This window comes from Mesoplodon densirostris, chromosome 5, assembly GCF_025265405.1.
Source record: "Mesoplodon densirostris isolate mMesDen1 chromosome 5, mMesDen1 primary haplotype, whole genome shotgun sequence".
Lineage (NCBI taxonomy): Eukaryota > Metazoa > Chordata > Mammalia > Artiodactyla > Ziphiidae > Mesoplodon > Mesoplodon densirostris.
Genome location: NC_082665.1, coordinates 48,004,675 through 48,032,111, shown reverse-complemented (window position 1 = coordinate 48,032,111; position 27,437 = coordinate 48,004,675). Strand labels below are relative to the sequence as shown.

General features: G+C 40.6%; 2 protein-coding genes across 4 annotated transcripts in view; one reads left to right on the top strand and one right to left on the bottom strand.

Annotated features, from left to right (window-relative positions):
- The window catches only part of CMSS1 (cms1 ribosomal small subunit homolog), a 391,750-nt gene that overhangs the window by 219,503 nt on the left and 144,810 nt on the right, over positions 1 to 27,437 (bottom strand). The window lies entirely within an intron of this gene.
- Positions 18,654 to 27,437, top strand: part of LOC132490362 (filamin A-interacting protein 1-like) — a 142,778-nt gene continuing 133,994 nt past the window's right edge. The window contains exon 1 of the mRNA XM_060098679.1: positions 18,654 to 18,713. The gene's annotated coding sequence lies outside the window, so the exon portion shown is untranslated. The remainder of the gene's footprint in view (positions 18,714 to 27,437) is intronic.

The window sequence follows — 27,437 nt, the reverse complement described above, 5'->3', positions numbered from 1 at the left end:
AACAGCAACAAAAACAACAAAAACTGATAACTTGTTTCCAATATTTAAGGAGAGGGGCAGAAATTTGTTAAAGTGCTATAGCTGATCAATGATATGTTTAGATTCTGGGAGAAGGGCATATACATCATTTATTTATGAATTATTAAGGACTGATTATATACTATGCACTGGGTATACACAGATAAATAGAAATGTAAACTATCACAATTCACTGAGATAATAGCTTTAATTGCTATCAGGCACATGTGTACGCAATGGAAACTGAGAGGAAGGAACTTGAAATGTCATTATGCCTTCGTTTTGTTTTTTTTAACCTCAGTCCAGGTAGGCAGCACAGTCTAAGATGAAGATATGTAACCTAGAGATGACAGACTTGATTTCACTTGGATAAATACCAACCACATCCCTCCTTCCCACTGGTTGGCACATAAATCATAACATCCACTGATGTGCTGGTAAATGGTTAACAACTGGCTCTCTGGGGAGAAAAGGTCCTGATCTGTTGCATTTGTTGATTTCCATGGTGCAAATATTCCCATGATGGCTGACTTCAAGCTGCCAACATGATATCACTGAATACGGAGCTGGGAAGACAACAGGCATAAATAACCTCGAAAGCACAATGTAGTTAAATTATTAGGAAATGATGAGTTTTGAGCACTTGTTATCCCTCTTTTCAAGAACTTGTCTATTTACTTGCAATTAAAATAATTTAATTTTTAATAATGGCCGCATTTAACAAACAGCTCATGTAGTTCTTAAAAATTTAATAGTCATGAGCCAGTAAGGACCAGCTGCAATATACCACTGGACTCACACCCTTGGCATGGCAGGGGGCAGGGGTAATGATCCAGATCCATGTTTATTAAAAAGCTGTGCCTCGCTTCATTCCCTGCTGTCCTCTCCCTGTCCTACCCCCAGACGAAGATAAGAAACCACTATTCCAGGTTCACTGTGCCCCTCTCTTTGCCCTCTTCTCTGCCTCCAATGACCTTCAATAATTTACACCACTCTCCACCAGGAGGAAAGACCTTGCATCCCAGTGCTGAAGTCTAACAGACTGGGTTTGCTGATCTCTATTAACTTTATAAACATTCGGCAAACGGGGCTGTTATTATTACTGCTATTCAATGCCCTTCCCCCTATATTTACAGTTTGATTCAAGATGCTACCATATTTAAGTGGCATTTTCAAGCTTAAAAGTATTCTTAGTATCAGCAGATTTTCAGTCAAGGTGGGATGGGAGGTGCAGAAAGGAAGGGCCACTGGTGGGGGAGCCTACTTCACTCCAAGAGATCTGCCCAGAGTTGACCACTTCAACTCCCAGCCCCTTTCAAGCTCCTAAGCCCAGCCTCTGCAGCCTGCTTACGTGCCCTCTCAGTCTACTTCTGAGCTAAGCAATAATTTCTTTTAGGACATATTTACCCATAAATTGTGAAAATTTTATTCAGTTGTTTTAAGAGATATTGTGATGAGGTTAACTCTATAAATAGCCCATTTCTCTGTTAAAATATAAAGGTATCCAGAAAATACCTGAGAGAAACTCAGAGCTACAAATTTATTACTTATCTCAATTCTAAAGGTCTGGAAAATCAGTCATGACCTTCAAAGAACATGGTGTTACATCCACAGAACACACACGATGCTGGAAGGAACATGTGCCACGCACCTGCCTGAGTAATACAGATAAATGCAACAGCCTGCACTGATAAAAATGTATTCCAACCTTGATAAAAAAATTATAAAGTGCCCTCATATTCGAAGAACACAAGAAAGAAGGTCATGAACTACTTAGCCTCAAAAGAAAAATAACTGACTAATCCATTTGTTGTTTCACAACTTCAGCTTATATCCTGTATCTCACGGTGGGGACTAAGCAATGTATTTGGCTAGTAGGATTTAAATTTCTTCAGAAAACATATTCTCTGGGGCCAATGTAACCTTCTGAGGTATTTACCAGAAAAGCTGGGCCCAAGTGATCTAATGTTAACTTAGGGAAGTGGTTTCCAACTGTTGTTAGAAACTCAGTGGATGAGAAGTGTATGATCCCCTGGGCAGCCTGGCAGTGCGGGGGCCAAGGGAGACTCCTCAGGGACTCCTCGCTTCAGTTGCCCTCCAAAAGCCTCTGTTGTTTACCCTAATGTCCTAAATGAACATCACCATTTTCTCTGTGAGCCATATTGGGAAATACAGGCTGGGAAGCACTAGCTTAGGGAACATCAACTTCCTATGGCTGCCTGACACAAACAAAGGTCACTGCAAGAACTTGACTCATTGAGCTGCGTCAGCCTCATAGGGTGCAAAGAGCAGAGGTGGGAATAAATTTGGGTTGTGGTTCAGGCTTCCTCACTACCTGGCCCTGAACCCTCAGCAGATCACTTTACCTGTCAGGATCTTGACTGCTTCAGCTGTAACATAAGCTGCTTGGCCTAGATCCCTATATGAGCACTATAAGCCTCATACTGGTGTAGGTGCTGTACACTGGCCCTAATCTCAAGGAAACTGTAATCCAGCTAGAGATAAGATCACTAATAAAGAAAAAAAGTAACGAGTAAATACAAAATCTAACTGAATTGTAATGAGTTTGGAGGCCTAAGAATTATCATTGCGTATAATACCTCAATGGCACTTCCTACTGGGCATATAAATCTATAGAGTAAATTTGCATCACAGACTAGTCTATGACCTCTGATTTTATTTAGTCATGCAACAGTCATGTTCAAATATTCAAACATGTGCTCCAAGATTATAAAGTCATGTGAACTTAAAAGTTCAGCTTCACCTTGGCTGTACCTAGGAGCTCTGGCCTGGTATATTTAACATTTTCATTAGGACACACTTTAAGTTATTAACAAACTGATATACGTTCAGATAAAATTGACCAAGGCAAGGATGAGTGCTAAGAGTTCTCTTCTGAAACAAAGATTAAACATCCTGCTCATTCATCATTCTTTACTATTTTTCCAGTCCTTTAATGCAGTCGCTCCTGCCTCACTTTTTCTTGGACTCCCAGAGACCCTAATCCCTTTACTCCTCCACTAGATCCTTATGCATCAGCCCACTTCTACTTTCACTTCTTTTCCTATCCAACATAGGCTCAGTGGATCATCACTTCAACCTCTCTCTTATCTTCATCCCTCCTGTCCCCAGGAAGCACTTGTCTGCACACAGTCAACACTAGATCAATCAATTTAACAAAAAATCACACGTATGAAAACTGGGGCAACTGTACATTTATGGTTACCAGCGCTGCCTGGTCTGGCAGTTCTGTTTCCTTAGAAGTAAGGGTGTTTCAAACCTTCTCTGGTTTACTATTACCCTAATTATCCTACCCTCCCTAGGCAGGCTAAACCCTCTTTGAAAGTGACAGGAGGCAGGAAGATCAATTGAGGTTGCAGGCAGCAGTGACTGCTAGTAAAATGCAGGCCAACCCCTGAGAGCCATCAGGAAAGTGGTCTCCTCCGTATAATAATGCCTGTGGGTAAGGTATGAAATGTGCAGTTATGAATACTTGCTTTATTTATTCTGGTCATGATCTCACTAGTGAGTGTGTGGCTGTGACCGTCAACAGCGGGCAGGAGTCATTTCTAAAGGTGTTTTTAATTTTGCAGGCTCAGTGCACTTCCTTTATCTAGAACTTAAATCTTTCCCCAGATGTTCTTAGGGCCTGGGATCAAATCCTAGCTCTGCCACTTAGCTTTCTAACCTCTGGTTAAGTTCCTTAAACTCTCTGTATCTAGGGATAATACCTACCTCAGAGAGTTAATGTGGGCATTAAATCTGTTAGTATTAACAAGGCCAAGCCCATAGTGCTATAGAAGTGTTTGCTATTGTTGTTGTCCTATGTATAAAAGTCACCCAAATATCCTCACAGTCATAAGAATGTTAAAACTGTATTATCAGACTTCTGTGGTGGCACAGGGGTTAAGAATCTGCCTGCCAATGCAGCAGACATGGGTTCGATCCCTGGTCTGGAAAGATCCCACATGCCGTGGAGCAACTAAGCCCGTGCACCACAACTACTGAGCCTGAGCTCTAGAGCCCGTGAACCACAACTACTGAACCCGCGTGCCACAACTACTGAAGCCTGAGCACTCTAGGGCCCGCATGCCACAACTACTGAGCCCGCGTGCTGCAACTAATGAAGCCCACGTGCCTAGAGCTTGTGTTCCGCAACAGAGAAGACACAGCAATGAGAAGCCCACGCACCACAACGAAGAGTAGCCCCCGCTCGCGGCAACTAGAGAAAGCCCGCACAGCAAAGAAGACCCAACGCAGCCAAAAAAAACCCCTGAAAAAACCACAAAACTGTTATTATCTCATTCTTCTTCTTTTTTCTCCAAATATACTGTTGATAGAGAAATGGTCTTGCTACTGAAAGAGCCATATCTAATCCTAATGACTGACTACATTCTTTCTCTAACAACAAAACATAACATGCGAAATATTTCCAAACCCATATGACCTCATACAGAACCTGTTATGTTTCCCATAGTTATTGTGTAACCAAGAGAACAATAAATATTCTTCCTAATCAGGACTATCCATCATTCCCTTCTCTCCTATACTGTCTGACTCAACCCCCCACCCTACCAGCGGTCAGCCCTGCTTTCTGCTCCAGCACTTCTGCATCTTTATCCCTACTCACCACCTCCCCATGTAATGCCTTACCTGGATGGAACCACCTTCACTGCCCTGAACTCCCCATGCACTCTCTTACCTTCAGCCATTCCAACAAGCTGGTCCTTCTACCTGGAACACCCTCTTCACAGCGTTCATCCTGCTCCCTTGAGTAACTCATAGTACTCTTCTGGACTTTAATTACATGGTGCTTCTCCAGAAAACTTTCCTTGACAACCTCAATATCCAATCACCAAGGCTGGATTTGGTGTCCCTCCTATAGCCCTATCACTTTATTATAAATTAGATCAGAAGTTCCCTAAGGGCAGGGATCACAGCCTACTTTTCCCCCACTGCTTCCCTAGTTTCTAACCGTGTCTAACATATACATAGTTTGTACTCTACAAATGGACAAATGAACCATAACGTAATAGTTTCACAGACCTAGGGATGCCTAAAAAGGGGATAGGGCAATATCACTGTCATTGTCTTCAAACATCTACAAATATCATGGAAGGAGAAGAACGTTTCTTTTATGTAGCTTCAGAATCAGATATCCAGGGACTTCCTTGGTGATCCAGTGGTTAAGAATCTGCCTTCCAATGCAGGGGACTCGGGTTTGATTCCTGGTCGGGAAACTAAGACCCCACATGCCATGGGGCAACTAAGCCTGCGCGCCACAGCTACTGAGCCCGCGTGCTCTGGAGGCTGCGTGCCACAACTAGAGAGAAGCCCACGCACTGCAACGAAGAGTCCACGTGTCGCAGCTAAGACCCGACACAGCCAAAAATAATATAAATAAATAAATATTTTTTTTTAAAAAAAAAGAAGAAGGGCTTCCCTGGTGGCGCAGTGGTTGAGAGTCCGCCTGCTGATGCAGGGGACACAGGTTCATACCCCGGTCCAGGAAGATCCCTAGCGGAGCGGCTAGGCCTGTGAGCCATGGCTGCTGAGCCTGCGCGTCCGGAGCCTGTGCTCTGCAACAGGAGAGGCCAAAACAGTGAGAGGCCCGTGTACCGCAAAAAAAAAAAAAAAAAGAAGAAGAAGAACTTGACATCCATACAACAAAGAACTTTCTAAAATGTAGAGCATGAGATACTTTGGTCAGTATTCAGTTGCATATAGCTGGACAGGTTTATACAGGAGCTGGCAAAATGAACTGGGTGATGCCTAGTCTCCTTGCAAAGTTGAGAATCTGACTCATAAAATTCTACTTTGGGCACCTGGGCGTGCATGTGTAGGATAAGAGTCATCCTGAATACATACAAGAGAAAATCAAAAGATTATATATTAATGTCACCATTAGGCCTGCCACACTATGCAGTACTGGGCAAAGGAATAGTCAGAGAAGTTTAAATAAAACAAAGTAATCCAACCCAAACCCAGCATTCCAACACAGGGGACAAGACTGGCAAGGGGCAAAGCCAGGTCCCCTGGGGCATTCTCCACACTACCTCCGTCATCTTGGCGGAGGTAACTTAATTTTACAACTTTCAAGAAACTTCCCATTAGAAGTGGTTTCAACATTAGATTTATTGCATTTTCCAAGGTTACATCATTTGGGCTGTGCATAATCCAGAGGGACTCAAGGGGCTACACTGTAAACTGTTACAATAGATATTAACGAATATTGTGCCTGACAAAACCTGCAGTCTGCACGCATGCACAAATGCACCCACACAAAAAGGGACTTTTCACCTTATATGGTTACTTCAAAAAATCGACTCCTTTTACATTCCACTTTGTTGGTTGGCCAAACACGCAGAGTACATCTACTTTAAAAACACCAATTAAAAATATTAACACCACAAAAAAAATATAAACGGTGGTTCAGAGCCAAGGGCACATAAATTGACATGGATTCAGACAGTAAGTAAATATAAAATGAGTAACAGAAACTACTACATCATCCAAAAGGAAGCAGGAACAATAGCTCTTAAATGCAGAAGTGATCCTCCCCACCCCCCAACTCTCCCACTCCAGAGGGCAAGGTAATGATTAGGAGGCAGGCAAAATGATTGAAAGAGGAAGGGATAGAGGGAGGGGCCCACGAATGATTTGGGCAAGACCTGCAGGAGATGGGGAGAAAAGGGGAGGCAATCTCATTTCACACTGTAACCTTGGACAGCCTCACGGGCTTTTTTATTCCTTACCAGAAACGCTGCATCCCAAGTGCTCAAAACCTCAAACCAGGGTGGCATAATTGAGAAGCAGGTGTGGAAAGAGGGTGGGCTGGGAGTTACAGTCTTTGGATTGACATTACTATTATTATTATCATCTAGTTCCTGTAATCACTTAACTTTCCTAAACCTTAGTTTCCTCATCTTTAAAATGGGGATCCTAAAACCTACCTCAATACATCCTTGATAGGAGTAACTAAAACCAGGTATGCAAAAGTGACGAATCTAGCTAGAAAAACACAGAATCCCTCAATGATTCTCTTTGTTCAAAGAGAAAAGAACTACTTTCCTCTCTGGTACCTGGCAGGCTGAGCTAGCACTAGTTTTCCAAAAATGAACTCAGCCCAGGTCACGGTGAAGCTCATCAGTATAATAATGAGAGGCATGATGCTATACACACTGCAGACAATTAATGTATGAAGGAAGGAGGGAGCCAGGAAAAGATGAAAGGTGAAAGAAAGAACTAGGCATAATCCCAACATTTCTTTCTGCAAAAGGAATAGACATGCACCCTTAAGGCCATTCCCCTGTACTTCCTGGGGGTGGTCTGAGTCTTATTCCTATCACAATGAATGAGGTTGAGGTCTCAGCCAGAGAACCGTGCTCATAATCCTACTGTTGGGTAATTCTAAAAGAAATTATATTAATACAATTCTTTCCTTTAATTGTTCTCTACACAATTATCCCATGCCCTCTGGGAGCTAATTTGATAGCTCACTGGAGACTCACTATTACTCTATCTTTGGAGTCTGTTAGAAATAAAGTGTCTTTATTAAATCTAATTTTGTTTCTTCCATCTCTAAAGCCTCTTTATGGGCTGTAGCATTTTGATCTACGGATTACTAAATTCAATTTATCAGTCTGGAAAAGAAATTTTACATGTGGAAAACCAAGGCCCAGGAAAGTGCAGAGAACTGATACAACCCCTATAATGAATAGAACTGCATGACTATTTATACAATATATTTTTTAAAAATTATGATCATATCCTAATATGCTTTCTAATTCTAAAAGATTTATAATATATTATTTTTTAAAAGCACTATTTCTCTTTTTTTATTGAAGTATAGCTGATTTACAATGTTGTGTTAGTTTCAGGTGTACAGCAGTGGTATACACACATACATACATATCTATATATATCTATATTCTTTTTCAGAATCTTTTCCATTGTAGGTTTTTACGAGATATTGAATAACATATTTCAGTTATCCCTGTGAATAACATATTTCAGTAATTTATCTGATGGAAAAAAATGAAGGCTCAAATATTTATTAAGGCATGACAATTTGCTATACTATTACTCATAAGATCTCAGAAATGCAGACTTCATTATCCCCATCTTACAGATAAAAAAAGACTTGCTTGGGTACATCTCATGACTTCGCACTGCCTAAGCATAAACTAACAACTCCTTAAGATGCTAGGTGAGTCCCACCCAGTATGGCTCTCTCTCCAGTTCATTCTGACATCTTCCCCCGTCCCTCCTCAGCCTCTTCTGCTTCCCTCCTTTGTATCACAAGCCTCTCCATAACCTCTGGCCCCTGATCTGCTCCTCATTTCCCTGAACAAGCTCTGCTGGTTCCTGCCTCTATGCCTCACTCTGCCCCCAGCTATCTTCTTCCACTGTATAGACACTGAGATTCAAATGAAGCTTCACTTCAAGTATTTTCTGAAACGCTATCTCAGTCTACTAATTGTAGATGCCCCATGACAACTTCCCTTAGGGACCCCTCCTACCCTTCTGTGGCACATACAGCGTGGCACAGTTCTTATTGGAAAACGTCTCCATTCTCTGTTAACTTCTATGAAAGGTAGGATGGAGTCCTTCGGAGGCACTCTTCTGCTGGGTCTCAGTAACACATGCTTCTTTATGTTCAGTGTGACAAGCCCTAATTCTATATATTCATGACTGCCCAAGTGGGGGCAGTGAAATCACACTCAAGATAGTGATTATTTTCCCCTTTTGTTATTATTCCCAAATTCAAATTAAACCTTCTTCATTCTACTTCAAAAAAACAAACAAACAAACAAACAAATGCCAAACTCATAGAGTATAGAGGCGGATGAGATCAAAGGGGCAGATAACTCAGTTTTGTAAAAGGAAGAGGGAGAGTGACAGGCAGGCTGAGTACTGTAGCTTCACTTTCAGGCCAAGGACTGAATAGGTTTGCAAGAGGTTCCTGGATGGCCCCAAAGGTGGTTGGTGTGTGTGTGTGTGTGTGTGTGTGTGTGTGTGTGTGTGTGTGTGTGTGTGTGTGTGTGTGTGTGTGTGTGTGTGTGTGTGTGTGTGTGTGTGTGTGTGTGTGTGTGTGTGTGTGTGTGTGTGTGTGTGTGTGTAATTCTGACTATATGGTATGGAAAAGTGATTAAAAGCACTGCTTTGTTCCTTAAAAGACTTCTGATGATACTACAGCACAGAAACATAATGAGGATTTTGTATACATATGTAACTACATAAATTTTGTGTTGGTATTTCAAAAATATGTCGTAACTATTTGTGAAAAACCAGTACATTCTGGCTCCAAGTCTTGGTTGGGTTGGCCTTTCTTCAACTAGATTCTTTTAGTCAGTGCTTACAATGTGTGGAAATCGGAACTTTTAAGAATAGACTACCATGCATACAATGCATGTGGTTCATTCACTACTTTTACTACTTCCCATACTTTCTCACTGGCTTGGACTTTTCCTTGTATCAACATTTTACTGCCAAATGAGAATACCCTGATGAATATTTTCAAGTCACTCCTCTGCTTTATACATCTCTTATTGTATATCACCTAAAAAACAAACTTACAAATATAAACACAAGTATTTTTATTCTTATAGAGGGGAGTATGTCAAGGGGAGAGGGGTGAGTGGAAAATGACACCAAGATTTCTAGCCTGGAAAGCTGGGAAAAAGGTAGCATAATTAAATCCAGCTAGAAGCTTGGGCTGGAACATGAAGACTAAGAGGAGGTTCCTGGATCTGGAAATTAGGAAGCCACTGGTGAGGACAGAAGCTGCATGACAAGTAGGGGGATGGGAAGTTAAGAGACTAACAGAATGAGGTCCCACAAGGTGAAGACAGGAGATAAACTGGCAGTTAGCTGTGGGAGCAGTGAAAGCAAAGATATTAGAAAAAAGGACAATTGGACATGTTATGAAGTTATAGAAAGATTATCAGCAGTGAGAAAAAATAATAGGTACACAAGGGAAAGGAGGTACCTGAGGGGGCAGGATTCCAGAGGCGATGCCTGTGATTCAAAGCTCAGATGAGGGAAAAGACTTGGAAACTAAGAGGCATATTCTTTTAAGACAGGGAGAGAAGAAAATGTGTAAAGAAGGGGAGAGGCTTTGGGAGCAGAGGAACAGGGCAAGAGCGGTGCGGGAATCAGCAGAAGGGAGCCAGTGAGAAGAGTGGAAAAGATGTGGATACATGGTTTAGGAATGAGACAGATTCTAGCAACAAGGAACGAATGAGCCTATTATTGATAGTAAGGGCCTACTGAAGCTGGAAGCTTAAAACATGTTCTTTAAATCAGTCAGTCAGTCAGTCAGTCAATGAACATTTACTGAGCAACTCTGAAGGTCCAGGCACCGTGCAGCCCTAACCAAGAAGAACTCCAGGGTCCAGTCAGGAAGTCAGGCAAGTAAACAAACCATAACACAATGTAGCAAGTTTTATGTGAGAGGTCTAGGTAGGATACATGGGAGAAGGGAGAAGATGCATTTAATCCAGGGGTGTAGTTTCCTGGAGGGGGAGTTGAAAATTATTAAAATAGTCCTTTCTGTAAACTGTGAGAATGAAGAATGGACCATTGGGAACTCCATCTCATTACCCTCCTGGATATACTAATGAGGAAGGTATATAACCACACCCCATGTGAAATCAAGTAATTCCACACATCAGCACTGAGGGATCTTGAACATCTATGCCTGAGGATGTAATTTTCATGATCACCAATAAGTTAGACAGGCAAGACTGACAGAGTTCCTCAGGATTATAATCAAAACAAAAACTTTCACAGACCTTCCCAAGCAACAGAGTGTCTGGCTATGGCTGAAAATCTTGTTAGAGTTCTCAAGCTTTGCTGGGAACTATTCTAGGGAACTGGCTTCCTGATTCAACTCGGGCTACTAAATTCCAGTTTAATAATTACTCGTATTCTATTGTCCCCTGGAGTCAAGCACAAAACAAATATTTTCTTAAATGCCTTTGCTAAAAAAAATCAATTATCTGGGTTTTGTTTCCATCTTAAAATGCTGTAGGTCTTATCTTTCCATGAGAAACAAATACTCCAAAGTCCTCACTGTTTATACTCCTTGTCATTTACAACTCTGGAAATCAGTCTTGCACTCAGCTTTGCTAATGGGCTCTGTTCCATCTTCTGTGGGAGCATACCACATCTTTACTGTGGAGAGGACTTGAGGTCTGACTTAAGATTTCTTAATAGAAAAAACAGCCCTCCATTGCTAGAATGGTACAGTTACAGAATTGGAAGCCACCTCAAAGCCACTTGTGTAATTGCTTAGGTGACGAAGGACAAATTACCCAGTGCTTGATCTAACGTTTTGTTTTAAATGAGAGAAGACACCCTTTCATTTATCATTAATATAATACAATCTTTGTAATAGTGAAATAGATAGTGGAATCGCAGGCTTTTTCTACTCAAAGTGATTCTGCCTTTGCTGTGCTAAACTAATTATAGTTAACATTCATTGAGGGCTTATTATGTGCTAGGCACTATGCTAAGCACTTTACAAGAATTATCTCATTTTGTCCCTACAATAATCCTAAGAGATTGGTGCCATTATTTTTCTTATTTTACAATGAGGAAATTAAGGCTTAGAGAAGCTGAGAGTTAGAGTTCCTGTTCTGATTTTGCCCTTTACTGATGTGTGACCATCATTAGGTCACCTAACCTCACGTCTGTGAGTAAACTGGGAATAATTACGATATTTACCTCATAGGGTAGATGGGAGGATTACGTGAGATACTGGCCCAAAGCACATCTGCCATGAATCCATTTTTCCTTCTTGGAGGTACTGTGTGGGTACTAGAAAGAACCTGGGCTGTGGAATCAGAAGATCTGGGCTCAAAGCCCAGTTCTGCTTCTTGTTAAGTTATGTGATATTGGGCATGCACTTCACTCCTCTGAGCCTCAGTTTCCTCACTTATGAAATATGAAGACCAATACCTCATGAAGTTACTGAAGGATTAAGTGAAATGGTCTCAAATAAAGAGTTTACTTAGCCTAAGGCTGCTACAAACTGAGATACCATCTCCTTTTCCTCTTTGAGGGTCACATAGTAACTCTATTAAGAGTATAACAAAACTAAGGAATGTGACTTCTAAGAAGACGGCAGGGGGCTTCCCTGGTGGCGCAGTAGTTGAGAATCCGCCTGCCAATGCAGGACACACGGGTTCGAGCCCTGGTCTGGGAAGATCCCACATGCCAGGGAGCAGCTGGCCCCGTGAGCCACAATTACTGAGCCTGTGCATCTGGAGCCTGTGCTCCGCAACAAGGGAGGCCGCGATAGTGAGAGGCCCGCGCACCGCGATGAGGAGTGGCCCCCACTTGCCACAACTGGAGAAAGCCCTCGCACAGAAACAAAGACCCAACACAGCCATAAATAAATAAATAAAAATTTAAAAAAAAAAAAAAGAAGACGGCAGGGGAGGTTTAAGAGACCTACTATGTGGGAAAGGATACACTGGTCAACCAAAGAGCAGGTCATGGAAGGTGTGCCTTGTTGCCCTCTTATTCCAGCATGAGCAGATTATTTGGGCATCAAGGAGGAGACAGGAGTCTCCATAAAAGGGTATAACTGAACAAGCTGGCTAATTGCTTACGTGGACTGCTTGAGGCAGTTCTCTATCAACATCAGTGGAATTCCTAGGAAGGCTGTCACTGTGATTTCACATCTACGAAAAACACATTCCAGTAGAAATGATGAGTAAGAAGTGTTTCAAAGATATTTATAGCATCTTCCAATGAGCAGGACAATTGGGACAGTCCTTATAAAGACATGAATAAAGTCACCTTAGAAAAGAGTGGTTGGATTTGGTTTATTATTTTGAAATGTAGCAATTTTGGACCCTACTCAAAGGTAACATGGTTCACTGTGCCATGAAATAGACACAGATCAACTGCCACTTTTCTGGGACACAATTTTCTTTTTTTAAAAAAAAATTTAATTTAATTTTTTATACAGCAGGTTCTTATTAGTTTTCCATTTTATACATATTGGTGTATATATGTCAAGCCCAATCTCCCAATTCATCCAACCACCACCCATCCCCCTGCCACTTTCCCGCCTTGGTGTCCATACGTTTGTTCTCTACATCTGTGTCTCTTTTTCTGCCCTGCAAACTGATTCATCTGTACCATTTTTAAGGTTCCACATATATGCATTAATATACGATATCTGTTTTTCTCTTTCTGACTTACTTCACTCTGTATGACAGTCTCTAGATCCATCCACCTATCTACAAATGACCTAATTTCGTTCCTTTATATGATCGAGTAATATTCCATTGTATATATGTACCACATCTTCTTTATCCATTCGTCTGTCGATGGGCATTTAGGGTGCTTCCATGCCCTGGCTATTGTAAACAGTGCTGCAATGAACACTGGGGTGCATGTGTCTTTTAGAATTATGGTTTTCTCTTGGTATATGCCCAGTAGTGGGATTGCTGGGTCATATGGTAGTTCAATTTTTAGTTTTTTAAGGAACCTCCATACTGTTCTCCATAGTGATTGTATCAATTTACATTCCCACCAACAGTGCAAGAGGGTTCCCTTTTCTCCACACTCTCTCCAGCATTTGTTGTTTGTAGATTTTCTGATGATGCACAACCTAACTGGGGTGAGGTGATATCTTATTGTAGTTTTGATTTGCATTTCTCTAATAATTAGTGATGTTGAGCAGCTTTTCATGTGCTTCTTGGCCATCTGTATGTCTTCTTTGGAGAAATGTCTACTTAGGTCTTCTGCCCATTTTTGGATTGGGTTTTTTTTTTTTTTTTTTAAACTGAGCTGCATGAGCTGTTTATATATTTTGGAGATTAATCCTTTGTCTGTTGATTTGTTTGCAAATATTTTCTCCCATTCTGAGGGCGGTCTTTTCATCTTGTTTGTAGTTCCCTTTGCTGTGCAAAAGCTTTTAAGTTTTATTAGGTCCCATTTGTTTTTGTTTTTATTTCCATTACTCTAGGAGGTGGATCAAAAAAGATCTTGCTGTGATTTATGTCAAAAAGTGTTCTTCCTATGTTTTCCTCTAAGAGTTTTATAGTGTCTGGTCTTACATTTAGGTCTCTAATCCATTTTGAGTTTATTTTTGTGTATGGTGTTAGGGAGTGCCCTAATTTCATTCTTTTACATGTAGCTGTCCAGTTTTCCCAGCATCACTTATTGAAGAGACTGTCTCTTCTCCATTGTATATCCTTGCCTCCTTTGTCATAGATTAGTTGACCATAGGTGAATGGGTTTATCTCTGGGCTTTCTATCCTGTTCCATTGATCTACATTTCTGTTTTTGTGCCAGTACCATACTGTCTTGATTACTGGAGCTTTGTAGTATAGTCTGAAGTCAGGGAGTCTGATTCCTTCAGCTCCATTTTTTTCCCCTCAAGACCACTTCGGCTATTCAGGGTCTTCTGTGTCTCCATACAAATTTTAACATTTTTTGTTCCAGTTCTGTAAAAAATGCCACTGGTAATTTGATAGGGATTGCACTGAATGTGTAGATTGCTTTGGGTCGTATAGTCATTTTCACAATATTGATTCTTCCAATCCAAGAACATGGTATATATTTCCATCTGTTTATATCATCTTTGACTTCTTTCATCAGTGTCTTATACTTTTCTGCATGCAGGTCTTTTACCTCCTTAGGTAGGTTTATTCCTAGGTATTTTGTTCCTTTTGTTGCAGTGGTAAATGGGAGGGTTTCCTTAATTTCTCTCTCAAATTTTTCATCATTAGTGTATAGGAATGCAAGAGATTTCTGTGCATTAATTTTGTATCCTGCAACTTTACCAAATTCATTGATTAGCTCTAGTAGTTTTCTGGTGGCATATTTAGGATTCTCTATGTATAGTATCATGTCACCTGCCAACAGTGACAGTTTTACTTCTTTTCCAATTTGGATTCCTTTTATTTCTTTTTCTTCTCTGACTGCCATGGCTACGACTTCCAAAACTATGTTGAATAATAGTGGTGAGAGTGGACAGCCTTGTCTTGTTCCTGAACTTAGAGGAAATGCTTTCAGCTTTTCACCATTGAGAATGATGTTTGCTGTGGGTTTGTCATATATGGCTTTTATTATTTTGAGGTAGGTTCACTCTATGACCACTTTCTGGAGAGTTTTTATCATAAATGGGTGTTGAATTTTGTCGAAAGCTTTCTCTGCATCTATTGAGATGATCATATGGTTTTTATTCCTCAATTTATTAATATGGTGTATCAGATTGATTGATTTGCGTATATTGAAGAATCCTTGCATCCCTGGCATAAATCTCACTTGATCATGGTGTATGATTCTTTTAATGTGTTGTTGGATTCTGTTTGCTAGTATTCTGTTGAGGATTTTTGCATTTATATTCATGAGTGATATTGGTTTGTAATTTTCTTTTTTTGTAGTATCTTTGTCTGGTTTTGGTATCAAGGTGATCGTGGCCTCACAGAATGAGTTTGGGAGTGTTCCTTCCTCTGCAATTTTTTGGAAGAGTTTGAGAAGGATGGGTGTTAGCTCTTCTCTAAATGTTTGATAGAATTCACCTGTGAAGCCATCTGGTCCTGGACTTTTGTTTGTTGGAAGATTTTTAATCACAGTTTCAATTTCATTACTTGTGATTGGTCTGTTCATATTTTCTATTTTTTCCTGGTTCAGTCTTGGAAAATTATACCTTTTTAAGAATTTGTCCATTTCTTCCAGGTTGTCCATTTTATTGGCATAGAGTTGCCTGTAGTAGTCTCTTAGGATGCTTTGTATTTCTGCAGTGTCTGTTGTAACTTCTTTTTTTTTTTTTTGCAGTACACGGTCCTCTCACTGTTGTGGCCTCTCCCGTTGCAGAGCACAGGCTCCGGACGCACAGGCTCAGTGGCCATGGCTCACGAGCCTAGCCGCTCTGCGGCCTGTGGGATCTTCCCGGACCGGGGCACGAGCCCGTGTCCCCTGCATCGGCAGGTGGACTCTCAACCACTGCGCCACCAGGGAAGCCCTGTTGTAACTTCTTTTTCATTTCTAATTTTATTGATTTGAGTCCTCTCCCTCTTTTTCTTGATGAGTGTGGCTAATGGTTTATCAATTTTGGTTATCTTCTCAAAGAACCAGCTTTTAGTTTTATTGATCTTTGCTATTGTTTTCTTTGTTTCTATTTCATTTATTTCTGCTCTGATCTTTATGATTTCTTTCCTTCTACTAACTTCGGGTTTTGTTTGTTCTTCTTTTTCTAGTTCCTTTAGGTGTAAGGTTAGATTTTTTATTTGAGATGTTTGTTGTTTCTTGAAGTAGGCTTGTATTGCTATAAACTTCCCTCTTAGAACTGCTTTTGCTGCATCCCATAGGTTTTGGATCATCGTGTTTTCATTGTCATTTGTCTCTAGGTATTTTTTTATTTCCTCTTTGGCTTCTTCAGTGATCTCTTGGTTATTTAGTAATGTATTGTTTAGCCTCCATGTGTTTGTGTTTTTATACATTTTTTTCCCTGTAATTGATTTCTAATATCATAGTGTTGTGGTCAGAAAAGATGCTTGATATGATTTCAATTTTCTTAAATTTACTGAGGCTTGATCTGTGACCCAAGATGTGATCTATCCTGGAGAATGTTCTGTGAGCACTTGAGAAGAAAGTGTAATCTGCTGTTTTTGGATGGAATGTCCTATAAATATCAATTAAATCTATCTGGTCTACTGTGTGATTTAAAGCTTGTGTTTCCTTATTAATTTTCTGTCTGCATGATCTGTCCATTGGTGTTAAGTGAAGTGTTAAAGTCCCCCACTATTATTGTGTTACTGTCGATTTCCTCTTTTATAGCTGTTAGCAATTGCCTTATGTATTGAGGTGCTCCTATGTTGGGTTCATATATATTTATAATTGTTATATCTTCTTCTTGGATTGATCCCTTGATCATTATGTAGTGTCCTTCCTTGCCTCTTGTAACATTCTTTATTTTTTTAAATTTATTTTTTATTTTTTGCCATATGTGGGCCTCTCACTGTTGTGGCCTCTCCCGTTGTGGAGCACAGGCTCCGGACGTGCAGGCTCAGTGGCCATGGCTCACGGGCCCAGCCGCTCCGCAGCATGTGGGATCCTCCCAGACCGGGGCACGAACCCGTGTCCCCTGTATCGGCAGGCGGACTCTCAACCACTGCGCCACTAGGGAAGCCCACATTCTTTATTTTAAAGTCTATTTTATCTGATATGAGTATTCCTACTCCAGCTTTCTTTTGATTTCCATTTGCATGGAATATCTCTTTCCACCCCCTCACTTTCAGTCTGCATGTGGGCCACAATTTTCATACAACTCCAATCTAGACAAATGGATGGAAAGACATCTGTTCCTCAAATGACTCTCAAAACCTCTACACCAAAAACACTACTTCACACCTTAGAACCTTGCCAGTTACCTGATTTCTCAGTCTATGACAGATCTAAAAGCAAAACCCAGATATAGGGTGCAAGGCAGAAGCAGGTGAGAGGAGCAAATAAATGACTAGTTATAATATGATACAGAGGAGGCAGAAAACAAAATTAAAGAAATACTATTTAATACTTCAAAGCTGTTCATATAACTAACATTGAACTTCAAGTGCTTTTTTTTGCAATGAAAAAAAATCACATCTACAGGAGACCATGGTCTATGTGACATCATGGCTCTCACAGCCTGTGGTGGTGGTGTCTGTGCCACATCTATGTCTTCTTTTAACAGCTTCAGAGTCGACCCTAGTCTTATGCACAGTCACACATATCTCACAGGAATAAATCATGACTTTGTGAATAAATTTCATCTCAGGGGGTGGAGAATCATTCTTTTAGGTGGACTTATTCAGAGGTTCCCTCATGATTGCTTCAAAATATCATCTAAGGCAGGGGGCAGCAAAATATGGCTGTTTTGGTAAATAAAGTTTTATTGAAACACAGCCATGGCCACTCATTTGTACATTGTTCTATGGCTGTTTTCTGGCAAGACAGAACTGAGTAGTTGTGGCAGTAACTGTATGGTCTGTAAAGCCTAAAATATTTACTACTTGGTACTTTATAGAAAAAGTTTGCTCACCGCTGGTCTAAGGGCACCTGTTGGACCAATTAGTGACTGAATGTCGTTAGGAAAGAGATGTCATGCAGCCAAGCTCAACATGGTGGGGTGTGTCTGTGGTGGGGGAAGTGGTCAGGAGGAAACAGTGCCATATAGTACTGGCTTCACTGCTCTTTCCCATCTTTCTCCATTTTATATCCAATAGCTTTGTAAACACATGAACTCTGCTAGGTTAAGTCTATGTGAATTTTGCCAGAGGGACTTGCTCAAAATCTGGTCATTTGATGATGAAACAAACTCATTCATTCATTCATTCATTCAATAGACTGAGTACATACTATGTGCAAAGTACCAGGGACATAATGGTGAGTAAACAGACTATGTCTGTACTCATGGAACTCACAGTCCAGCGGGGGAGGCTGAAATTCTCTAGAGAATATAAATGTATATAAAATTGCTACTGTAATTGGTGTAAGAAAGAGGTCATGGTGACACTAAAGTGTCTAACAGGGTCATGACCTAGTCAAAAAGGCCAGGGAGGGTTTCCTCAGGAAGCGTCACTACAGCTGACATTTGAGGGCTGAGTGGGAGGAGTTAACTGGGGGAAGAACAGAGGGAAGGTGGCCAAGCAGAGCACAATGCAGGCCTGGAGGTGGGAGAGAGAATGGTGAGTGTGAACTACTAAGAGGAGGCCAGCATATTCTATTCAGAGCAGAAAAAGTGAAGAAGGGAGGAGTATAAGGTGAAACTGTGGGCCAGATCAAGCTGGGCCTTAGAAATCCTATTAACAAGTTTTGAGTTATTCCAAGGGCAGAGTTAAACCTAGCAATTCCTGGGTGACAGTCTTTCTCCCTTGGGCCACTACTCTCTTCCTGACCAGTTAGTGTTTTTCTCCTTTCCTGTCCCCTCTCCTTCTCTCACCTTTCTCCTTTCCTTTCCTTCTTTTTAAAATCCTGAGCCAAAACATGCTCTATTTTGAATATTCACTTAAGTCTTTATCATATTCAATGAGAAAAAGAAAAGGCGGGGGAGGAACAAGATAATAAAGAATTTACTTGTACATCTTAAACTAATACAATACTATATATCAACTATACCTCAAAAAAACTGGGAAAAAAATAAGTTGAAAAGCAAAAACAAAAACAAGAATTTACTAAGCAGCTTTTTGTGAATATATTAAACATGTATAAAGGGAATTATGTGGGCTGACTCCATCCCTCTTTCTGTCTGGCGAGTGAGTGGGTATTCACCCAGCCATGGGCTGCTTCCTGCTGGGAACAGCAAAATTTTTAACTTCAATTATACTATCTGATGAATAGTACTTTGTAGCTGAAAGGCAAGGAAAGGCGCCAGGGGAGACTCCTGAAAATAGGAGGTAATACAGAGAAGTAAAAATAATCCCAGAAACAAGACATGTGAACCATGGCTCAGCCACTTAATAATAACTGTGTGATCCTGGTCAAGTTACTTAACTTTTCTGACTTCTGGATTCCCCATTTGTAAAAATGAGACTAATCAGGTGTCCATCACAGAGTTGTTACAAGAATTAAATAAGATAATGTAAAGGTATCTAACACCTAGCAGGAGATCAGATATCATTTTCTTCCTTTCCTAATAGTAAAATCTATTTCTATTTCTGATATATATTATGGGAGAGAGAAAACAGGGTAAGTGGTAATAGAAGATATAAATAAGGAAGGAAAGGTGGAAAAAGTCTTATCTGTAGTTATAGTACGTGGCTTCCTTGTTGGTTTACAGTGCTTTGTAAACTTAAACGACTTTTGTTCTTTAACGTAGTAACTCAAAATGACCAATACCTTAAAATGACCTTATCCCCAATCCTCCTAAGCAGGTAAAAAAAAAAAAAAAAAAAAAAAAAAAAAACAGAAAAAATACATGAAGTCAAAGGTAGAGAAGTACCTTTGACTATGGAATTAAAAGTTATTATGGATAATATATAATGACATATTTGAGAATATTTATAAATTAAAAAACAGCAACAACAAAACTCAGTCTGACACCTCCTGCTCTTCTCAACATGTGCCCATATGCTGCACACCCGGCTGTTAAGAACGTCATTGGTAATCACTGTGATTGGATTTAAGGTAGAGATTAGCAGTATCAAAGGAAATAATTATTTCTACATATGAAATCAGTCTTACTCTGATTCTCAGAACTCAGAAGAACTAAAAAGCAAAAATTATGCTTTAGACATAGAATGGCTTAAAGAACCACTATCAATGTCTTATTGTGCAACTCTAACCACCTTTTAAGTGTTACACTTTTTGATTAGGAAATGTTAATGTAAGCACCATGCAGTTCTTTGTACCTTTTAGGGAAACATTAAGTACTTTGAAATGTAGCCAAGTTAGTGCTCTGAGAAGGAGTCCAATTGCTACTGGATTGTTTGTTTTTCATTCTTCCAACTAATTAAGGGCACAGAGAGTGAAGTGGCCTATTAAAGGTGGTATTATAGGTGGAAGCATGGACAGTCATGGATTTCTGGCTTCCCCAAATGAAGACTTGAACCGTGCTGTATAGCTGAGCATTTAGATAAAGCTGAAGGGCAAAAATCTAAAGCATATTTAAATATTTAAGCAAGAAGCTAGTTGTCAATTATGGAAGGTTTTATTTAAAGTTATCTTATTAAAAACAAATGAACTGAATAGTACTTATATGTCAAAATAGAATTTGGAGAAACAGCCTAAGGTTTCTTTGTAGGCCTAGCCTCAGCATTTTTAGAACCAGAAGTTTACAAAGGCAAAATTTTCTTTAATTATACCCTTAATGATAAATCACTCTGGCCACTTGCTCAGTGCTGGAGAGACTTTTCCTTGCTTTCACGTTTAGGAAATCTTCCTTCCAACTCCTTGAAATTTACTCATCATAATTTATATTATCAGGTGGCGTTCAGCTAATAGCAGTGTCATGGGAAATAAAATGGCACAAGAATTCTGGACACATCTTGAAAGAATTGGCTACATTTTTTAAGACCACAGAGTTACGAAAAATGAACGCTCATAGAGTGGATGAGTGCTTGTCGGAGAGGCTGTACAGCTAGGGTGCCCTCTCCCCAGTGCCTGTTGGGGAAGAGCTGGGCAAACCCATCTCCAAGCTCTTCCCACTCTAATGATGTTTTATGATTCTGAGACTCTTTTCTAGACCAATCTGGTCCTTCTCTGCACGTCCTAAGTCATGTAACAATTTAATTTTTGGTGCATTGCTTGGTAACCATGTTTTATGTAAAAAGTATTGTCTTTTGGTAACAAAGGAGTATTAAAATGAGGACACACTCACTCCAAAAATCAGAAAAAGAATGTTGCTGTTTTAAAAGGAAAAACTATTTCTTATCTTACTACCATCAGTGTCTAATTAGCTTTGCTTCTACTTTTGTTTGAAATATACTCCCCAAGTCTGATTCTCATCCTTTGAATTCAAGTCTACATAATGAAGTAAACTGTAAATAAAATAGCAGCCTTTTCCATGAAGAGAAAACATTTGCGAAAGTAAACATCCTTCCACTGTTAAAGATGAATTACTTGGATACATATTCCAATTCTTATTTCATTTCCAAACTCTCAACTTTCAGGGTCTGAAAAGGTGGTACAGTGGTCTACTCTAACAGTATCTAATGACTTCTATATATTTTTTTACCTTCTTAAAAATATTCAAACATTTTTCATATTTTTAATTTGGTAAAGGGGAAAGAATTTAGAAGGGAGATAGAATAACAGTTATGAGTTGTGATTAAATCCCACAGAGGCCAAAATCATGACTTTAAAACACAAACAGATATTTTTCTGAGCCAAAGACAGTTCTCATGGATTCCAGCCAGTTTCAAAAAGTCCAGACAGTGGTCAAGGATTCTTGTTAGCTCTGGATCCCTTCTGGATCCACAGGGTACATGCCTCTAAAGTGTAAGTTGGGGAGGAGGAAAGGAAGGACTCAAATGAGGATGGTAAACTAAATATCCAGGAATAGGAGAATGGTTATTAATAATGGCGCCTTCATATAATGAAATTCTATGCAACCATTAATAACTGTGGTATGGAAAAATGACAACAAATAATATTCCCCAAACAACATGCACATTATAATAGATACAGAAGACAAGAAAGTGTGGAAGACACTACAGAAAAAGATGAAGAGCATGGTTGGATTAAGGATGAATTTTTTTATTCTTTATGATTGTTCCCCATTTTCAGTGCTTAACATATGCTGCTTTTTAATTAGGACTCTTTTTTCTTATTAAAAAAAGGGAGTGTTTCCCTGGTGGCAGAGTGGTTGAGAGTCCACCTGCCGATGCGGGGGACATGGGGTCGTGCCCCGGTCCGGGAAGATCCCACATGCCGCGGAGCGGCTGGGCCCGTGAGCCATGGCCGCTGAGCCTGCGCGTCCGGAGCCTGTGCTCCGCAACGGGAGAGGCCACAACAGTGAGAGGCCAGCGTACCGCAAAAAAAAAAAAAAAAAGAAAAAGAAAAAAAAAAAGGGAAATGTTGACAGAAAAGGAGGAAGGAAGAAAAACAACACAACACTCACAGCAGAATGCAGGCATTTGTTAGCGCCTGTGCAATGAACGTGCTACACCCCTCTGATGGAGAAAAGAGTCTATGCTTGGCAATTTGGTGTTTTATATTATACAGCCAGCAAACTTCTATTTTAAAAACTATAGCCAACATGCTGGAAGAGCAGTCTCTACTAAAGGCAAAAATAAGAGTACTCTGGATCCAGCCTTCAGCATGTAGCCACCACCAAGTTAAACTGCAATAATTTCTCACCTGAAAGTAATTACAGCATATGGTAACTTGTACTGAAGAGACTAGGGTGGATGCACGGAGTCTCTTATGACACTACTAACAACACCACCACTAAAAAGCATCCTTTATAGTTTTTAAGATCAACAGTTTGAAAGACCAAATGTCTTCAGCCCACTCCTCAGCTGCAAACGCAAACAGGGAGTTCTGATCCAGACATGAAACCATGTAGATCAGGAAATAGCACTAAAAGGTTCCAATAACAAGAAAACAGGAGCCTCTTGTTTAGCTGTTACAAAAAAGAAGTGCAGACACTTTTTACTCATCCTTTCCAGGATAACTCTTCTTCCATAACAAAAAAGCTTCTTAATTTCTCACTGATAGTAGTTGTAGCTTTTTCTATCCATGGACTGAACAAAGATATAGGCACAAAAGCCTACAACAAATTCAGAAAACACTTAAATGGCTTGCATGCTATCAATCACAACAGTCTCCATTATGGAGACACATCACACTCAGTTTCTCACAATGCTTTTGGAAGGTGACTGGGAGGCCCCTAGGACAACTATGAAAGTTCCTAGGGGTTCCAGGTTCACAGGTTGAGAACCACGACTACAAAGTATATATTACATAAGGGACCAACGCCATAATCTCAAGAACTTTATCTTTCCGATGGTTATCACTAGAAATACAGCTATTAACCATCTTCATGCACACATTCACAAAAGAAATACAGAATTTCACAGTGAGGTGCTAAGTACAGGAAATGAAAACAGCCAAGAATGAGTCACTCACTGTGGGTTCCCAAGTGTGTATGGCACTTCTGAGCCCAAGGGGTTCTTCTGTTGGCTCTGTGACAGAGGTTTAGCAAAGGAGGTAGGGACTGAGAACCCTGACAGGGGGTTTCTTTTCTAAAAAGTAGAGGGTGAAGTTGCCTTCTTTTTCCTTATAAAGCCTTCCTGTGTCAACAGGCTACCCGCCTCCAACCCCCCAGCAAAAACAGGGGCGGCCCCTAAATGCCAAAAGAATAATTGTCTGGGCTTTGCATGCTGAAACTGACTTGGCAAGCTTTCCATCTTGCAAAGAACACAAAGAGCTTAGTTTAGTCTGTGTGTAAATGCTTTACAATCATTACCAAAATATCCAAAGCAACATGCTCAAGGGGGTGTAATGATTCTTTGTCTCTCCCCCAACCCCCCTTAATTGTAAGCTCTGACATCCATTTATTTACTTATAGTTCCTAGCAGAAGCCACCTTCCTTGGTCAACACGTACTCTTGGCTGCCATAGGTGCTTTCGAACAAATGGTATATATGGAACCACACATAGTGGGTAGAACCCCCAAGCTCAATCTATCCCAGTCCCGTGTACTCTGGAGTGTCCAGATCTATTCAATAGGACTGGGAAGGGGTCTGCCCTAATTAAAGAGCACTGGAAATGCACACCTTCGTAAAGATTAATGGGGCTAGGGGCTTGGGAAAGGGTTTGGTGGACCCTTCTCAGAGGACACAAGGAGAGCCCTGATACCAGTTAGAAGAACCCTGATAATTGGTTTGACCCAAACTCATAGGATCTAGCCTGGGCCACACTATCTAGGCCAAGTGTTCACCCTGCTGCATGTGGTTTTCTAGATGCTTTTGAATGCTCCTTGATGCTTTCTGACTTAAGCAGACCTCCTGCTGCATAACTCCCTTGCTACCACCCAGAATGAACTGAATAATGGAGAACAGTGAAGGAGCATGAACTTGATTCACACTGTGCCCTAATCTGAGATTTGACCAAGCCTAGGTATTTTTTCTTACTCCCTGGTGTTCTCTATGTTCTCTTCTCTCACTACTTCATGATGCAGGTCTTTGGCGAAAGGGCTCTGGCCTTCTTTGATTTTGCCAGTGTAGTCAAAGCTATACCATGATTGCTGTGGAGCGTTCTCTCCCACCTTTAAACAAATCATTATTTCGAATGAGAAAGAACTCAGGCAGTAGGACAGAAGCTTGCGAAGACTGGGTGGGTTCTAAAGGCAGCTGGAGTTCCTGCTCTGCCATGGTGTTCTGTGGCTTGGGGCAGACTGACTTTACATCTTTCAATTTAACTTTCCAATAAAGCATAGGTTAGTAGTAGTATTTGCCTGATATATTATTTTCAGTATCAAAGGGAACAGTATATTTAAAATGCTTTAGTAGAGCACCTGGCCAGGAAGACAGTAAATTTCATGTTGCTGTGGTGTTAGAGAAGATTTTTAAAGTCCTGCTTGGTGAAAGAGGCACACCAGTAAGAGCTTGGGTGAGCCTAGCCCTTTGAATCAGCAGCCTTCGTCCTCTCGTTCAGAACAGTTATGGCCCGTTTGGACCGAGAAGCCAGTCACTTCATGTTAAGTCCCTCCAAATTGGCAGGATCATAGTTCCCTATCACCTCTCTGCTAAATAACAGGCACCGGTTCCTGGTCAAATTCCAATTTCTTCAGCTTGCCAATCTCCATCTTGGCAAGGAACAAAATAACACACACTCTGAAAATACAAGTTTAGCACTGACTAAAAGAACTCCCCTTGCCTTCAGTGATGTAAGGCTGAGTAATATATTTCTCCTCATGATGCTAATAGACAAAAATCCATTATTTATTTTCCTATCTCACTTGATGTCCCAAGAGGGAAGGTATGTTTGATGAACGAAGAGATAAAATTGTATCATTATGTCTCCACCAAGATAAGTTACGTGTTCCTGTCATATGTCAGGCACTGGGCACAGCATTTTATACATATGATCTCAAATCCTCCCAACAACCCTGCAAAGACACTGCAGGGTTGCAAAGACACTGAGTCCCGAAGAAGTGAAGTAACTTGCCCCAAATTGGACAGTGTGTAAGGATGGAGATAGGACTGTAACTTGGCTGGCCAGCTCCAGAGCCTGCACTCTTTCCCCTGCCATATACCATGCTGTCTCCTACTTTTTTGCTTACATTGGGATTCTAGAAAACAACCAGAAACTTCAGGACACCAAAGATTTGACATATAACTAAAGTAGATGGAATATTAAAAACAAAACAAAAGCTCTAAGTTAGAAATCCATTTGTGTCATTTTGTCAAAAGTTTTCCCTGACACATTTTGGAAATGTCTTCAAAATCCACGCAAAGTTCACACACAAAAACCAATCTCATTATTTTAAGGTCACAATTAGTTCTTTGACCAAAAACAGTATTAGCTGACCCAAATCCTGACTTGATTCACTACCTTTAGTTCCAAGGAACTTTTCCCTGTTGTCAGAAGTCAAATTCACCTTCAATGAACCACATTTTGCCATGGCTGAGGGATATTCCAAAAAAAGAAAATTCCAAAAGTAGAGTGCCAAAACTGTTCTGAGCAGTGGCAATGTTGTTAAAATGAAGTTACAGCAGCTCTCTGCCCCTTGAAATCATTTTCTCTCTTGGCTCTTTTTTAATAAATTTATTTATTTAATGTATTTATTTTTGGCTGCGTTGGGTCTTCGTCACTGCACGCGGGCTTTCTCTAGTTGTGGAGAGCAGGGGCTACTCTTCGTTGTGGTGCACGGGCTTCTCATTGTGGTGGCTTCTCTTGTTGCAGAGCACAGACTCTAGGCACACAGGCTCAGTAGTTGTGGCTTGTGGGCTCTAGAGTGCAGGCTCAGTAGTTTTGGTGCACAGGCTTAGTTGATCTGTGGCATGTGGGATCTTCCTGGACCAGGGCTCAAACCCCTGTCCCCTGCATTGGCAGGCGGATCCTTAACCACTGCGCCACCAGGGATGCCCCTCTCTCTTGGCTCTTGAGACACAGCTCAGTTTTCTGCTTTTCTGTCTCTGCCGGACACCCAAAGATGAGTGTCTTCTGTCTCTTTTCTCTACCTCACTCCTTTTGCACTTTTTGTCCCCCCTTTAAAGAGAACACCTTCTTAAAATGTTTATGTATCCAACACTATGTCTCTGGTGCTTTCTATTTAAATCTTTTATCATGAATATTTCCAAATATACAGGAAGTAAAAAGAATATAACAAAGACCATGTACTCACCCACCTTTCAACAACCCTTGGGCTTCCCTGGTGGCGCAGTGGTTGAGAATCTGCCTGCTAATGCAGGGGACACGGGTTCGAGCCCTGGTCTGGGAAGATCCCACATGCCGCGGAGCAACTAGGCCCGTGAGCCACAATTACTGAGCCTGCGCATTTGGAGCCTGTGCACCGCAACAAGAGAGGCTGCGATAGTGAGAGGCCCGCGCACCGCGATGAAGAGTGGCCCCCGCTTGCCACAACTAGAGAAAGCCCTTGCACAGAAACGAAGACCCAACACAGCCATAAATAAATAAAAATAAAAAAAGAGTTCCAATTTCAACGGTCAGATACTCTTAAAAAACAAACAAACAAAAAAAAACAACCCTTAATAATTTGCCATACTTATTTCTCCTCTACCCTCTGCCTTCATTTTTTCTGAAATATTTAAAAGTAAAGCCCAGGACATCATGTCATTTCACACTAAGATACTTCATTGTGTATCTAGAAGAATAAAAAGGAAAGGACATTCTCTCAGGTAAATACAATGTCATTGACACATTAACAAAATTAACAATAACTTTTTATTATCGTCTAATACATAGCATACACGTTCAAATTTCGCTGGTGGTCTTCTCCTTTAC